General features: G+C 39.4%; 1 pseudogene; it reads left to right on the top strand.

Moving 5' to 3' along the window:
- Positions 1-1,275: 1,275 nt before the first annotated feature.
- LOC103079683 (nuclear pore complex protein Nup50-like) overlaps positions 1,276-18,473 on the top strand; it is a 52,181-nt pseudogene continuing 34,983 nt past the window's right edge.

Here is an 18,473-nt window from a genome sequence, read left to right as displayed (position 1 = left end):
GCGGAGGGCAGGCTCCTGACGCGCAGGCTCAGCAGCCACGGCTCACGGGCCCAGCCGCTCCGCGGCATGTGGGATCTTCCCGGACCGGGGCACGAACCCGTGTCCCCTGCATCGGCAGGCGGACTCTCAACCACTGCGCCACCAGGGAAGCCCCTGCCCATTTTTAATCTGTTTTTTCTTTCCATTGAGTTGTATGAATTTTTGGTATATTTTGGATATTAAGCCCTTATTTATGAATATCTTTAGTTGCCTGATTTAGATCACAAAATTTTCCCATTGTAAAGAAAGGATAACTTTTTGCCATTAAGATGGAGACCAGCAGTCTTTTCTCTGAAAGAAGTAGGGTAAGATATAGACAAAGTTCCACCCAGAAAGGAAGAGAGAGTAGGAAGCCAACAGTTTCTCCCAGGGATTGTGGAAAGGGGTAGATGGAGATTAGATAAGTGGCAAAACTTCTAACTCCAGGCTCAAATCTTAGGGAACAGATTGTGTTGTTTAGTTTAAGGGAGAAACCCAAGGCCGAGGAATGTTAGGCCACTCCCCTTTTGGAACCCTAGAAAGAGTTTGTCTTAGTGTGTGGTCTCAAAAACAACATGGCAGGGCTTCCCTGGTGGCGCAGTGGTTGAGAGTCCACCTGCTGATGCAGGGGACACGGGTTCGTGCCCCGGTCCGGGAGGATCCCGCGTGCCGCGGAGCGGCTGGGCCCATGAGCCATGGTCGCTGAGCCTGCGTGCCCGGAGCCTGTGCTCCACAGCGGGAGAGGCCACAGCAGTGAGAGGCCCCCGTACCGCAAAAAAAAAACCAACAAAAAACATGGCAGAGGGATAATAGTGGTTCCCATTAGAGTAGCAGTAGCAGCAAAAGATGTCTGGAAAAACAAGCTTGTTTGTATCAAGCTGACCTTGGCTTCTGTTATCATGGAAGGGGCCCAGAAATTCTGATATGCTCTCTGGATGAAGTGGAATATATTTAAGAGTTTGACTGGTGAATTTGCCAGAGGGTTTATCATGGTAGAGGTGACTGAATGTTTCACCAGGACTGGAGAAAGGCAGACTTGTTGGGGCAGGATGGAATAGAAGTCACAGGCAGACCTCATAGGAGACCCGAGTGCAGGTGAAAGCTACAGTAGGCCTAGTCATCAAGATATGCAGACAAGAGAACACAGCTGCCTGGAGGCCAGCAGGGTACAAATGACCAGGCTGACTGGGGACAGCACCATGGAGAGCAGACATCCCCCCAGATGGAGGAGACAAGGATTGCTGCTCCTTCCCCGCAATGAAGGCATGGGGACCTCCTACACCTCCTGCTTTAACCCAGATCGATCTGGAAGGCGAGTGTGGAGAGGGGAGGAAATGTGAATGATTAAGCCTTTATTCAAAAGAGACAGAGTCACAGAAAATTGTCCCTTGTACTGGAAGATGTTGAGATGCCACTAGACTGCAAGGTTAGGGTCTCACTCTCTTCCTAATGAGGACTTGTGAGGAAGGGTAGATGCATTTTCTTTGCTCATTTGTAAACCAGTGCAGTCCTGTAATCTGGCTGACAACTTTATTCAGGCATCTTTAAAAAAATCAATTATTTTTCTAAATTGTGACACCACTGAGGCAGGAAGCTCCTTGGAAGCAACACTACCTTGCCACACACTCTCTGCTTCTGAGGACTTTAAAGGGTCGTGAACCCACTGAATTATTCCTGGGTAGTCATAATCTGTGGGTGATAGTGCTTCTATCAGGCTCAGCATTTAAGTTTTCCCTTCAGTCATTAAGAAACATGGATGCTGATCCTCTAAATATACCCTAAAATGTCTTTATTTGGCCGATTACATTTCCTTGTCTTTGGTTGATTGGTTGATTAATTAACCTATTCAACAAATATTTGCAGCACATGTGCCAGGCACAGTGGACAAAGCTGAAAAGTCAGACAGAATCTCTGTCCTCATGGAACTCAGGTTTGAATTATTTGGATTAATGTCACTGCACAGGCACGATGCAACTCTTGCATGCACAGTTTCTTCTTTATTCTTCACAAATATTTCCGTTGTCAAACAACTCATCCTGTATGGGGTACAACATTTGTCATTTTTTCTCCACTTTCATTTTTACTTTTTCTATATTTATTTCCCTTGTAATTTTATGCCTTTTAATAATACTTTCAACATTCTCACTGTGTGCTTGCACTTCCAGGACCTTATAAAGTCCCTAATGTTTGGAAAATAGTTAAAAATTAATCACATATAGAGAAAACACATCGACTAATAAAATCCACAATGGCCAGTTCTGTGACAACCTGCTACAAACACTAACACTATGTGTTGATGATGAGCTTTTGCTCCAAGGCATAGCTTTGTTCTTATCTACAGAAACCTCTGAGTCGAAAATTTTTTAATCAAAACTTTTTAGCAAGAGGGAAGAGATATGGGAACATATGTATATGTATAACTGATTCACTTTGTTACAAAGCAGAAACTAACACACCGTTGTAAAGCAATTATACTCCAATAAAGATGTAAAAAAAAAAATTCTACTTTTTAGAAAAGGGCCGATTTAATTATTTAATTGAAGTAAAAAGAGATGATAAAGTAGTAACTAGAAAGACAAACTTTAATAATTAGAAATTCCTGCTTTTTAGAAACTTATTGCCTGGATGAAGAGACAATTATCTAAAAGTAATCAACCTCACTTATCGTCAGAGAAATGCAAAGCAAAACCGTAATGACATATCACTACACACCTGCTGGAATGTCTCTCAAAAAAGACAAGAGATAACAAGTGCCGGGGAAGCTGTGGAGAAAAGGGGACCTTTGTGCACTATTGGGGGGGAATGTAAGTTGGTGCAGCCACTGTGGAGAACAGTATGGAGATTCTTCAAAAAATTAAAAATAGAACTGCCATACAATCCAGCAGTTCCACTTCTGGGTATATATCCAAAAGAAATGAAAGCAAGATATTAAAGAGATATCTGTACTTCCATGTTCATTGCAGCATTAATCACAATAGCCAAGATATGTCAATAACTGATGGATGAATGGATAAAGATGTGGTATTACACACACACACACACACACACACACACCATGGAATGTTATTCAGCCATGACAAAGAAGAAAATCCTGCCCTTTGTTGACAACATAGATGGACCCTCCTATTTTAACTGGACAAATTATACTAAGTGAAATAAGCCAAACAGAGAAAGACAAGTCATGCACAGTATCACTTACATGTGGAATCAAAAATAAAAGTCAAAACTCATAGAAACAGAGTAGAAAAGTGGTTGCCAAGGGTTAGGGAGTGAGGAAAATAGGAAAAAGTTGGTAAAAAAGTTACTATGATTTTCACCTATAAGATGAATAAGGTCCTCAGATCTCATATAAAATATGGTGAGTATATTTTATAACATTGTGTTGTATAATCAAAATTTGCTAAGAGAGTAAAACTTAAATGTTCACACACAGAGAAAGATGTGATGTGATGGACATGCTAATTAACTAGATAAGGGGAATTCTTTCACAATGTGTACTTAGAGCAAATCACCACAAGGTACACTTTAAATATCTTACAATCTCATAGGTCAATTATACCCCAATAAAGCTGAAAAAAAGATGATTTATAAATTCTGTACTTGTATTTTGGGATATCTTGACTCATGGGAAGAACCTTTTGGTGGAACTCCTATTTTAATTGGACAAATATTTATTATATATTGGAATTGCAGTGGAATAAGAGTGCCTACCTATAATTTTGCAGGGTCTGTGTTTGGAAAAGTATTTAAGGGGTAATAAATCAACTTATTTTAAGAACTTTCCTTAAAAGGAAACATTCTTTGAATAGACAATGCTGAATGAAATTACTTGGCCTACAAAATTGATCTGTTCCCAAACAAAAAAGATGAGGAAAATAGAAATGAAGATAGACTTCCTTTAGCAGACATTTTTCTGAGTACCTCAAAACCTTTAGAAAGTATTTTTCTTAATTAATAAAAAGTATGTTTCATAGGAAAAATTCCATTGAAAGTGTTATAATTTTATATCTACTTATCAAAAATGCAATTTTGAAGAAGATTTCAGGAAACTTTATGAAAAATGTAAAAATAATAAAACTATCATGAAAATAAAATTCCTCAAAAGATACTATAAAAGTTTTAGATATTGAAATATGTATCATAACTAATTATTAATTTATGTTATTTTCAATGTTCAGTTAGTCATGAATTTTTTTCAATTTGCTTTATTTTTATTTTAAAACAATTATAATTTTGAAAAATTTTGAATAAAATTAGTTAGTAGGTTTACTAATGTAATAAAACCTACTCTCAGTTAATAAATATTTCAAAAAGTCCTATAACTTTAATGACTTTGTGTTTTTGCTCATGTTCAGATGTATCCCAGTTGACAACAGATTTTATAGACATCTTATTTTAGTAGCTGCATGACCTTAAGAAAATCATTTAACTACATTAGTCTTATTTTTCTTATGTACAAATGGGGATGATGTTACTTATGTCAAAATTAAATATGAGGGATAAAGAAAATAATATGTGTCAAGTGTTAATCACAGTCTAGCAATATTATTAATATTATAATGGTTCTTAAAAAAGGGCTACAATCAACTAGACAATCCCAAGGATTCAAGGAATACTTTCCACTTGCCTAATACTTTTCTTGGTATTATGACCTGCAGGAATAAGTCTCTTATAACCTACTGAAGAGATACCACAAGCAGCCATGAAAAATATGGAGAAAATGATTATATGTGGCAGATTATAGTTTTAAACGCTTATCTGTATGCTTACAGAAGTAGAAAAGGCGCTAGAGATTGGAGAGAACATGATAAGCTGGTGTTATCATTTGGTCTTTACAATATGCCTAGTATTATGTGAGGAACTGGAAATTCAAGAAGACAAGAGTTCTTATTCTCAAGAAGCTCAGAATCTCCTGAATCAAGGAAGGCATCACATGTCAGGTGAGAGGCACTGTTTTGGGCAAAAGAATAGAGCATTATGGGAAGGGAGTAAGCATTTTAGGTGTGGTGAGCTTTGTTTACCTGAGGCATTGGCTTGGCTGGAGGGGAGGGGGTATTGGAGAGTGGTGGGCGGTAGGGCTGGGTAGGCAAAGAGAGAAATTCCACAGTAAAAACACTTGGGATTGCTTTCTGAGCATGGCATCAGTGTGTTGCCTTGCAGAAGAATATTTTTCCTGAGCCCTGTTAGGTTGTTGTTTTCCATTATTAGCTTTATAATTCTTACATTCCTCCTGTATTATGCCGAGAACAAACAATGTGGGCTTCAATCTTTTTAACACTTGTTCCTGTATCAACCAGTTCCCAACCACATGGAAGGATGGAATTAAGAGCCACACTGGTGTAGAGTAATTGCTTGGGTTGATTTATTTCCAGAAGTTGACAGAGAAAGACATTCTGTACCACTCATAGCATTTTAGATACCATCTCCTAATCTTATAGGCAAGAACCGAGGCTCACGGCACATCACTTGGATATATGTGGAGGGCTGGGACCCAGACTCCATCTCCTGATGCCAGGCAGTGGCTTATTCTGCTCGATCAGCATCCCCGGAATGGGCTGCTAGGGACACTCATTCCAGAAGGTATTAATTGGAGCTCCCAGAACAAAGGGTTCTAGGGAGGAAAAGAGTCTTGGAAATACGGCATGTTAAATCCTTCTCTTGGGGATCCAGGTTTCGTAGTAGCAAACTTAAAGGAGTTCCAAAGGTAAAAACAAAAAAAAAACAAAACCCCCCAAAACAAAAAACTTCATTAACAGTGTTAATAGTTAAAATGACATATCTGCAGAGGAAGACTTTCTTTGTACATCTTGCTAACGGGGAATTGTTTTCCCTTAACACCAGTTTGGGATGACCTCACACCCCTCGTCCTCATTTCTCAAATTAGCGTAGCCCACAGCCTTTGCTGGGTGCAGCTGAAGTGAGAAGGACCAGGATTCTTAGCAACAAGAAAAGTCACGGTCTTCACAACAGGACTTTACACTCACAGGAGATGAAGGAAAAAATGGCACCTCTGTTTTACTGAGGGTCACCAGACCATTGACGCATCTACTGGGCTGACATATGAACTAAGTATATCTTATTTCTCGTTTATTGAAAGCAGTATGGCTAGCAGTGAAGAGTTTGTATTTGGTGTCAGCTAACGTTGTTCTTGTCTAGCTATGGCATTTAGCAGTTCTGTGATCTTGGGGAAGTTATTTAAGCTTTTTGAGCCTCCATTTCCTTATCTGTAGAATGGGGAAAATAATTCCCCACCCTCAGAATATTTGTAAGAATGAGATGCTATAATACAGAACACATAACATGTCACATACAGTGCATAATATATGTGTTTAAGATTCCTAGCAGTGGGGCTTCCCTGGTGGCGCAGTGGTTGAGAGTCCGCCTGCCAATTCAGGGGACGTGGGTTTGTGCCCCCGTCCGGGGGGATCCCGCATGCCGCGGAGCGGCTGGGCCCGTGAGCCATGGCCGCTGAGCCTGCGCGTCCGGAGCCTGTGCTCCGCAGCGGGAGAAGCCACAACAGTGAGAGGCCCGAGTACCACAAAAAAAAAAAAAAAAAGATTCTTAGCAGAATTCTTGGCATATAGTATGTGCTCATAGATGTAGCTATATCATGTTATCGCTCCTTCATACTGAGTGTATGTGACAGGCATGTGCTAAGTGCCTTTACATACATAAACATATGTGTAATACAAACGTATATAAATGAGCTTTATATCTTGTATATTCACAATAGTAGTTGTCATTTCCTGTGTGTCAAGTACTCTGCTAAGTCTTTTTATGAATTATCTAATTTAGTTTTGACGATAGTCATGAAGGGTTTGTATTTCCATTTTGTGGAGGAGAGAATTGAGGTGCAGAAAGGTTAACTTATCTAAAGTTAACCCCCTTATCTAGGGGCAGAGCTAGGCTTTGAACCAGCCGAATGTTATGCTCTTGTACCTCTTGTACCTCTTTAATGAAGATAAAAATTGCTTAATTTCGAATTTTAAATTTCTATTTTCATATTAAACATACAGAGTATAATAAACTTGGTAGTCAGGCATTGTTTTAAAATTTATAAAACAATATTAAAATTGATCTAAAAATTTTAAAAAATCCATCATACAACCATCCAAACAACTTTCATGTGTTATACTCCCTTCTAGCCCTTGTGCAAAAAATATTTTTCCATGATTGTAATCAATGTTGTGTTCTTATCAATGACGATTAAATTATAATGGTTTTAATGCTTCATTTTCATAATTATCATCTTCAGTAGCTGCATACTGTTTCATCAAGACAACATAACAATTAGCCCAGTCATTCTTCTACTTGTCAGACTTTGATCTTTCTTCACCCTCCCTTTATTCGGCATGATCTAGGGTTACTTTTAATGCTACAAAACAAAACAAAACAAAACACCCCCCCCGAATCATCCGTATTAATTTTCAGTTTTGAACTCAGTATTTCTTTAACAAAATGCATCTGGGATTCCAGATATAGAATACCATTATCCTTTGGAAAGGCTACTTAGTATTTTCTGGCATTTTAAAGCCTGTGGGAGGTTGCACAGGTGTGATTCTTTCTTAGGGACATGGTACAGCCCGTTCATGCAAACGTCGCCATTGGACAGTATCTCACACAACCTTTACATTCGGAAACAGACAAGGGAGAGACCGAGTGATGCCAAAGTCCCATAGAAGAGAAACCCGTCTCCAGTTATCCGTCACCCCTTGAAATAAGTCACACAGTGTTAACCACTCTGCTACAATGGACTTCCAGGTCTGGTGATTTGTTTTCTGTCATCTTCCTCTTCTGGCTATCTCTTCAGTTATGTATGCTCATTGCTATTAATAAAAGACTATCTGCCTCTTTTATTTCATTCAAAAGATACCTATTATGCCTCTGCAATTTCTGGATCCAAAAAAACATTTCTTCCCTTAATTGAATCCACCTGCATTAAAATTATAAGTTTTATTCTCCTTACTCCCTTCATTATGATAGGTTTTGACAGAATATGGGATATTCATACTCACTTCATTCACTGCACTGTTTTCTGAGTTTATGGGATCCATACAGAAATGGCTTGGCTACAGTACATTTTGCCATCTAGCTTTTAGCTACTGAACAATGCCACCTTATCTACATTGGGATCATACTCATATTAGACAAAAAAGTTTATTGAGAGTTTAAAAACTTCTTTTTCCAGACTGAGGCATACACTGATTTCAGTACTGCAATTTATCCCAACAGTGCAGGAACTGCTTTAAAAATGGTTCATTTTTCCAGAGTATCCTGAAAGGTTAGGCTTTGTGATCCTTCTTGGAGAGCCAAGTACAGCTTGCCTCCATTTACAAACCTAGGGGAAATGATCATTGCACAAACTTCATATTTTTAAATGGAAACAAAAAAAGCAATAGCTCTCCAAAGACTCCTTTAAGAAAGGCAAGTTTATGGAACTCAAATATTTTCTGAAATGTTTGGCCTCATGATATATTTACAGTAGGAACCCACTATTTTCCTTGAGTCCTCAAACTTTCATTTTAAGACCTATAATCATTCTACAGCTATAAGTTAACTGCTGAAGGATGGAATTTTACAGGATGTGCTACGGACAGGGTGTGAGCAGAGGAAAGCATATGTTTTCATACTGCAGGTTGTTAGGGGAAAAACGGTATTTGAGCATAAATTGGCATTAGAAGGAAGGAAAGTCTTGGTTGGTAGGAAAAAGAAGTCTGCTCTGTTGAACCACAATGTTTGAGTTCTTCAAAATCATGTACAATTTTTTTCATGTTTTACATTTTTAAGCAAACTTGAAAGAAACATTGGGAAAGAAGGGATCTTGTGATCCTAGATTGAGGTTGGATTTCCATGGGCATTTTCATTTTCCACAGTGTCAGTGCTGCAAGAAGAAGTGAAAGAAGACCTCATGTGGCAGAAGAAAACTGGATGATGGTGACATAACATTGAGAGCAGCAGGAGAAGAGAAGGAGGCAAAAGAGGAGGCTGGGCAGTGGTGGCCCAGAGGAGGGATGATGGAGGCTGGGACTAGGGATTAGCGTGGGGCAGTGGAACTCGTGAAAAGTGGATGAGTTCGAAATCTATTTTGTCTGTAGAACCGACAGTAATTGCGATGGATTTTTTAAAAAAATGAAGACTGAGGGATGAGGCACTATCAAGAGTGATTCTCAGAATCCCTGCTTGAGAGACTGGGTGATGGAAGCGGCGCCAGTTAAGGTGGAGAGCACAACTGGAGGAGGAGATGTGCAAACCAAGTGTGATTTGTGAGCATCAGGTGGAGGTATAAAGCAGGCAGTTGAATGCATGGAGCTTAGAAGTGAGTGTAGAATGAAAATATAAACTTTGAAATCATTAGAATATATAGATGGTATTTATGGGACTGTGGTATATATATATGTATATATATATGTGTGTGTGTGTGTGTGTGTGTGTGTGTGCATACACACACACACAATGGAATATTACTCAGCCATAAAAAAGAATGAAATGATGTCATTTGTAGCAAAATGGGTGGACCTAGAGCTTATCATAATAAGTGAAGTAAGCCAGATAGAGAAAGACAAATATCATATGATATCACTTGGAATCTTAAAAAAAAGATACAAATGAACTTATTCCCAAAACAGAAAGAGACTCACAGACACAGAAAACAAACTTATGGCTACCAAAGGGAGAAAGAAGGTGGGGGGAGAGATAACATATTCACACTACTATATATAAAATAGATAACCAACAAGGACCTACTGTATAGCCCAGGGAACTACACTCAATACCTTGTAATAACGTATAAGGGAAAAGAATCTGAAAAAGAGTATACATTTATGTATGTGTAACTGAATTGCTGTGCTGTACACCTGAAACTAACATGATGTTGTACATCAACTATACTTCAATAAAAAAATTATGAGACTGGGAGTAATAACAGCAACTATATCAAACCTTGAACAACTCCAAGGTTGTTTGTTCCAAGAGGTACATAATGCTGTTTGACTCATTAGAATGACTCTTTTGGTTGAAGTCATATACCCACTAGTCACTAATGGCCTGAAGTTTTAGTGGCAAAATCATGCAGATATTCCTTCTCTTTTTTTATCCATGTTTTCCAATAATACAAAAAATATTTTTGTATAAAAGAGTAGCTCTTGATTGAAGTCCTATCTATCTAATATATGTATTTAGATTTGAATTTGCTCCATGAAACTCAGGTGGAAAAAAGTCACATTTTAATGTATTTTGTTACTCAAATATAACCTGGCTTCCAGGCTCCGTGCTTTATTGGTGGGAAATTTAACTGTAGTTCTGCTTTTATTAGAAGATTCTATTCTTCCAGAGGCTTTGGCAAAAGTTCCAGGGGCTTAACTGGTCAGAAAACTTGGGCCAGGACACTCTGAGCCCCTCACTTTCCCATGGTTATAGCAGCCACAGCTTCATCAGCCAGTGAGAAGCTGCCTTTGCTTTAAAGGAAGCCACGTAGGATTTAATTTGGAGCTGAAAGTTGGGCTGATCTTCCAACTAGAATCTCTAACTGAGAATCTCAAAAATTTCATGTTTCTATTTCTAGGGAGGTCCCTGGGAGAGAAGGATCCAGGCTGTGGACTTTGCAGGCCCTTCCTGGGCCCAGGAGAGGCTGGCATTGCCGCTTCGCAGCCCATCCCTTTTCTACTGCGTGTCCATCACCAGGTGTAATTTCAGATTTTTTTCTCTTCCCTACCTGGATCAGAGACTAGTTTCTTGGGGGACCAGGACATTCTCTCTCCCCAACTGGTTTGTGGTTTTCAAGCTCCACCAGGCCTGCTTTTGCTTTCATGTGATGCCTATGCCCTTGATTTCAGATTGGTGGGTGCAGCTTGCTCCAGCCCACTCACCTTGCCCATACATAAAGCTAACCAACGGGCAGTTGCACTTCTCAACCCCCTTGTTGTGGTTGTGCAGTGTGGTCCTTAGCCTCACTGTGGGCTCAATCCTTCTCCTGCAAACCCTGGACCTTTGCCTGTTGCCCGACTAGTCATACTGACTAGTCACAAGCAAGCGGACTGACAGGCCTGCCCACTGGTAGGTATGAGCTATCTTATCTTGTCAGTGTGTTTTGGAAGGGGCCTCAGGAAAGGTGCTGACCCCAGGCTTCCCAACAGCTGACAGAGCAGCTGACTGAGCTTTCAGCTGCTCTGATAATGTCTTGTCCACTTTAGCTGGTTACAGACTAGGCCAGTCCCACTGAAATCATACATTTGACGCCTGTTTCTCAAATATTGGATGTGGGCCAACACTGTCTTCCTTTGCTTTTTTCTATAATGGCATCGGTAGTTGAAAAAAATGAGAGATGTGTCATGGTTTAGTCAAATTGATCTCAGAGCAAAGCAAGTGGCTGAAAATTGTCCTGCTGTACTTGTTTTTAAGAGACCATCCACATTTCCTGAGTCTAAAGGGACCGTGGCTAGAACCCCTCCAATCCATCCACATTGTAGTGTGTATCTACACATACACCTGTTCAACTGGCCTCCTGGCATTCATTCAAACAACTGACATGCTCTGATCTCTGGTATTCAACACATCGGGGCATCTGTTTTCATTAGTGAGACAGTCATTCAAATTCACTAAAGCCCTAATGGGTGGGAATTCTGTTTTTGGAAAATAAACTCAATTATTGATAACTTACTTTTTGCATCAAAGGGAATACAGCTTCCCCCCACTGCCTGTTTCAGTGTGTTAGCTGCTGTCTTGGGTGGTATGTTTAAGTGAGGGACCATGGGAGTGTTTTCATACCCCAGGACTCTGGCATCCAGGTCATCGTGGGCACTTCTTGTTTATGAAGACATTTCCTGTTTGGAAATTCAGGATCTGAGACAGAGACTTCAAAAATCAATTTCTATGCTCCTCTATTTTTGCTGTTTCTCTAGTAATGACAGAAATCCACCTCTTAGGCAAACTCTTAAGATTGTTCTCGACTATTTTTCCTTTCTAAACTTTTTGAGTATTACTCTACACTTTCTTAGGAGATTTAAAGCATTCTGTACATGCTTTCAAACTCAGTTCTGTCACATCCACCGGTATTTCCCACATCCGTCGTTTTGAGAGTCCACGTTTATCTTTGCACAACAGGGCTCCGATGGGGTCACAGCTGTAACTGGTTTCTCAAGCAGTCTGAACTCAGTGGGGAATGAACACGATACCATCCCGTTTTCCTGTAGTCACTGACTGAGACCACGCTCAGATGAATTTCTCTTTGTTGTATCTTGGACAACATCTTGGCCAGATTAGAATTGGGGTCACTTTGGATGATTTAAAGTGAGTCGATTTTAAAACTCTGGTTTCCTTTCCGACTGAAAACTTAGCTCGTCCTCTCTGCCAGTAGATTTGGAATGGGAGTGCGCAGGGTCTGCTCTTTTATTTCCCTTTCACTTGCAGAAAGGAGGCTGAGACTAGAATACCTCAGGGATAACTGCTGTTCTCTGAGAACAGGCAGACTCTGGTGGCCATTAGGGCTGCTCATCAGGGTTTCTGTTCTCCTTCCTGCCACTTGGAGGATTTGCACTTACCCACTCCCTTATGTACTTTTATATTGACAGATGGAGGAAAAAGTGAATGTGAGGGAATCCTACATTCTTAAAGTTTCCATCTGGAAGTGGCTTATCTCACTTCTAGTCAGTTTTTATCAGCCAATGGCCACCGTAGTCTACCTTTCTGGTCCTCAAATAGTTGGCGACCTCTTACCCAAAAGTTCCATCCAGGTGTTGCATTCAGCCCCAAGTCCAAAATCTCTGAGTGATGCTGCAGAGTGTCCTTACCAGGTCTAGACATGGCCGCTGTTAGTCTGAAGATCTGTGAATGTGATAGGCAAATTACCTACCTCCCACACACCCATTACAAAGTGGTGGGAGAGGCACAGGGCAAGCAAAATCAACATTCCCATTTAGAAAGAGGGAAGAACTGGAGACACAAAGCAGCTTCAGGTCCATAGCGATTCTGAAACCCAGACAGTAAGGAACATTCCTTGATTTAGACCCCAACTCTGCTCACTGGGAGAGCTTCCTGGTCCACTGTTCCCCATGGCTTTTGAATCTGTCGCTCTAGAATATTCTTTCTTTTCCATTATTCTTTGAGATAATCAAAACAGATACTGGAAAGCTTGTCTGTCATTGAGTACTGAGCAGTTTTATCAATCTGCTTCATACCTGTGGAGACCTGAGATCATTTTAAGTCTTGAACAGTCACCACCCTTTTTCAGTTCACATATATGGTTTCTGTGGTAGTATAACTCTGTTGAAAATAGCAAGCACCATATCTTTTAGATTCCATTCAGTTATATTTGCTAATAACCAGTTCATTTTAGACATATTAATTCATTTTGCTGAAGTTCTCCTGTCTCCACTTGAGTTAATTAAGAGTGTATGAAGCTTTTATCTTTTTCCCCTAAACCCTGTTTCCAGTTGGAAGAAATAAGCATTAAACCTTTAGCTGTACCTTGCTGTTCTGTCTCCTTAATCTATTCAGAGGTTTTAACAATGAGTTTGAAAGCCACACCCTTGATTTTATCCTCCCTGCGTTCTAACTGGTCTTTATCATTCTAAGGTATCCTTAATTCTTTCTTTTACAAATTGAGAAAGGAGAATTAGTAGCTTCTTGCAGCTTTTTGATTTGTGGATTTTATCTCTTCCAGGTTATTTGCTTTTACTTCTGCCTGAAGCTAGCCAAACTTTTCTGAACTCATCTATTCCTCATAATACTTTATCAAACGAAGCTAACAGCAAACAGCACACAACAGTAACATTATTTTCTTATCTCTTTCACTAGAGCTACAAATTCTCTCTACATATTATCTTCCCTCCAAGTTATTTCAGGCAACAGTTTTACCAAAAATATCATTGGTATGCAGCATTAATCCTCATCTTTTCAGCTTCCAATAACAGTTTCCTAGCTGCCCATCACCTGATTACTAAGCAATGCTATGTATTTGTGGTTTTATGTTATATATCATGACTGCACATCACACTACGTGCTAACTTCTGTATCAGTAATAATATGCTACGTAATGCTAGCTAGAATATGCTGTAGTAACAAACATCCCTAAAACTTCAGTGGCTTAACCCATCAAAGTTTATTTCCTCCTCCAGCTACATGTCCAACACAGGATAATAGAAGAACTTTTTTCCTTGTGGATGTTCAGGGACTCAGACTGATGGAGCCTCTAGTTGATGAAGGCTCCATGTAACTAGCATTCATTGACTACAGCTAGTTACTTGGCTATACCTAACTTCAAACTGGATGGGGAATTGTAAGACTACCAGATGCCTGGAAAGAAAACTGGAATGTTTGTGAACAGCTCTAACGAATTTTATAATCTTTGGAGCAAAATAGTAATTGGTTCTAGCTTTTGCTATTTTAACTTGCCCATCTGTGGTGCAGATGTGGAATGCACAAGAATTCTTAACAATCCTGATACTTCCCCCAAGCCTGTTTCTTTCATACTCTTCCCAATTTACTTAATAGCAATTCCATTTGCTCTGTATTTTTGTTGAAAAATCTTATCTTCCATGTTTCTCTTTCTTTCACACTCAACCTCCAATCTGATAGTCAATCCGATTGGTTTTACCTTCAAAATACATCCATACTATTACCACTTCTTTCCAACTTCACCTCTACCATTTAGCTCTTAGCTACCATTGTTGTTCACCTCCTAAATTGGTTGCCCTTTTTCTACACCTTCAACCTGTAATTATTCTCAATACATTTCTCATCATAATTTTTAATGCAAAAAGCATATCATATAATTCCCTTGCTCAAAACACTCCAAAAGCTGTATCTTTAGTGCCTGAAACAGAACAATGCCTGGCACTTCGTAGACGCTCAGGAAAGTTTGTTCAAGAAATGAATAAAACAACATTGACCCATGAAAACACAAATAGATCCACGGAACCAAACTGAATATTCACGTGGGAATTTTCTATATGGTGAAGGTGGCATTTCATGTCAGTAAATAACAAATATTGGTAAAGATGTGGAGAAAAGGGAACCCTAGTACACTGTTGGTGGGATTGTTAATGGGTGCAACCACTGTGGAAAACAGTATGGAAGTTCCTCAAAAAGTTAAAAATAGTACTACCATATGATCCCAAAATCCCACTTCTGGGTGTATATCCAAAGGAAATGAAAGCAGGATATCAAAGTGATGACTGCACTTTCATGTCTGTTGCAGCATTATTCACAACAGCTTAGATATGGAAATAACCTCAGTGTCTGTTAACAAATGAATGGATAAAAAAGATGTGGAATATTACTCAACCATTAGGAAGAAGGAAATCCTGCCTTTTGTGACAACATGGATGGCACTTGAGGGCATCGTACTAAGTGAAATAAGCCAGACAGAGAAAGACAGATACTGCACAGTATTACTTATATATGGAACCTAACTAAAAAGTCAAACCCTTAGAAATAGAGAGTTGAAAGTGGTTGCCAGGGGCTGGGGGAAGGGGCAAATAGGGAGAGGTTGGAAATGGGTAAAAACTTTCAGCTATAAGGTGAATAACTTCTGAGGATCTAATGTAAAAACATGGTGACTACAGTTGATAACACTGTACTATATTTAAAAATCTGAATATCTTCTCTAAAGACAAAAAATAATGATGCCTGAATTAATGGTTCTCGCAGAACATTATTTGAGTTATTCATTCATGCATTCATTTGGCAAATACTTTTTGGGAACTAGAAACAGTCTCTGGTTAGGTCCTAGGTACAAGCTAGTGAACAAAAGAGACAAAACCTCTGCCATGAGGGAACTGAAACATTCATTGAGCACCCAATATGTACCGGACACTGTGTTGAGGCTGTAAAGATGAATATAGCTCCCGCCTTCAAATACTTTTTAAAGAAACAGATGAGAACATATAATCACAACCCAGAAATATTATATACCACTATCCCTGTAGAAAGAAAAGTGGTGTCAGAAAAAAAAAGATTGTATATGGCATATATACTGTAAAAAGTCAAAACAGATAACATGACAGAAAAAAAGTAATTTCAAATTCATAAGACAGCTAACTGGTTAATTTCCTTGCTATATGAACAGCTTTTACAAATTGATTTAAAAAAGAAGGTCAGAAAAACCACAATAAAATGCACAAAGAATGTGACCAGAGAGAAAAAGAAATAGAAATGACTCAAACATATGAAAAGAAAAATCATGATCTCAGTGCTAATACTGAAAAAAAAAGCAAATGAGAACTTTAATGAGATACAATTTTTAAAAGCACAATATTAGCAGAAATAATTTTTTAAACATCTGGTGTTTGACAAATAGGGTCAAGTTATAACTGTAGAAGAAAGGATAAACACCAGATTTTAAAAAATCGAACATAAGCTTTATAAGCAAATAAAACTTCATCATGAATTTATTAAGTATTTTCTGTTAATACTTTATTTTCCCAAGAAATACTGATATCCTTTAAAATATTCTGAGGTTTGCATTTCATTTGGGCAACAAATGATGGTGTCCATTCTAATGCCCTAAGCTGATCATAGGATTGGCAAGTTAGTCCACGGAGAGTTTTCCTTGGATTCTTGATGTTATGTAGAAGGTTCATTGAGAAGACCACCTTCTAGTCCTTACTGGGGAGCTCATTTACTGAGAGAAAAACCTTTTTAGCTTGTTCTTCACAGATATAACAATGATCAGGATCATACCTTTGTGGAAACCATGGATATAAAAGTAAATAAGCTGCCTCATCCAGGGCTGAGGACCCACCCAGGGAGGGCAGCTAGCTTCTCTGTAGGCAACACGGTTGTTATACTCACTTCTGGTTCCTCACACCCTCTGTAGCAGCACCTCCCTTCTGGCAGGATTCTAGACATTGATTTATTTTATTATCTGTGGCAGCTGAGCTCTAGAGCATTTGATCGAAAGGAAAGACAACAAATTAATACAATCCTTCCTCCTGGGGGTCTGGAGGGAGGAAGAAGGGCATTTAAAGCAACTGAAAAGGATGTTTAGCTGTTTGGATTCTCTTACATCCTCCCCTTACTCCCTGTTTTCTTCTGTTGCTTCTAATCCACCCAAGGTACCCCTGGGCCTCCCAGTCTGGCCCTGTTTTGCCCAGGCACCGGATTTGGAAGGACTCTCTGTTAGGCAAGACCGGGTTTCAAGGAGGACCAGTCAGAGGATCTGTAGAGCGAACAGTCTGTGGGGCAGTTGAAGCTGTCACAGAAATCTTGCCTTGAGGCCCAGAACGTAAACCCAAACTACTGGTAGGAAGCTGTAAATTCTTCATTTCAGTGAAAGGATTGGAGTACACTTTCTCCAGCTCACATGGAGGCTAACAGAAAACATTTATCTTATCCAACCTTGTAAAGTTGGTCCAGAAGCTGACTGGTTGAAGGGGAGAGAAATGATGGGAAAGCGCTAACCACCAAGAGGTCTCGGTCCTTCCAGGGAGTCCTCTGCGGGGGGGAGCATGTATCTACACAAAAATGTTTTCATGGTCTGGCTCCACTTCTCTGGCTTGCAGGGGAGGCCAGATTCAAGGGCTTCCTTCGGGGAGATCTGCTGGTGATTTCAGTCACCCTGGACCCCACTTCACTAGAGTTACATTTTTCTGTCTCTGATAATGATGATCTGTAAACAGTCTCAGCCTCTGTGTTGCAACCCAGATGTGAATTATACACGCTGATGCAAAGAGAATTAAAAAAAAAATTGGTCCAGTATGTTCTTTGCAACATTTAGAATTCCTTCGAGAGGAATTTTCCAACTTAAAGGTCTTTTTTTCCTCTCATAAGCATTTTATAAGTCTTGCAGGATGATTACTCATTTTTCTAAATAAAACATTAGCTACTCAATGTCTAAATAAGGTATTTGAAATGCAAAGAGGTTTTTCTTTGGCTCTTCTTAAAATAAAACATTTCTGAAAATTTCTTGGATGAAAGGATATTGAGGCTTAAATGTGTCAAAAGTTTGAGCAGATGGGGATGGAACCTATTTACATGGTGACCTGGTTGCATGACTGCCCTGTGTTTGTTTTCTGTTAAATGATTTGTAGGGTATTGAACCTGGGAGGCCTTAGCACTATTCCAATGCATCCATGATGTTTTCATTGTTAATGTAATTATGGACTTTTACAGAATATCAAGTGTATATAAAAATGAATCATTCTGTTTCTGAAGGCTTAATGGGCTTCTCAAAAGAGAAGGGAGAGAAAAGAGATTGTGTCTATTAAGGAGGCCCCTTTCCTTCCCTCCTTCCTGCTCTTTCTCCCTCTCTCCCTCCTGTTTCCCAGTAGAGCTTATTTCCTTAGTTACTATGTCTACTTCTTTATTTTTTCTCATTTCCAAGATTTGCCAATAGCAGACTTCCAAACTCCCTGTCTTCACAACCACGGAACATGCCTAATTGTTTCTCTTTGTGGAAGAACTCTGAACACTATAGGGTACTGTAGTAATGTTAAGTAACTTTTGTTATGGAAATAAAA

Source organism: Lipotes vexillifer, unplaced genomic scaffold, assembly GCF_000442215.2.
Source record: "Lipotes vexillifer unplaced genomic scaffold, Lipotes_vexillifer_v1.1 scaffold1226, whole genome shotgun sequence".
Taxonomy (NCBI): Eukaryota; Metazoa; Chordata; class Mammalia; order Artiodactyla; family Lipotidae; genus Lipotes; species Lipotes vexillifer.
This window is presented reverse-complemented; position numbering and strand designations above follow the sequence as displayed.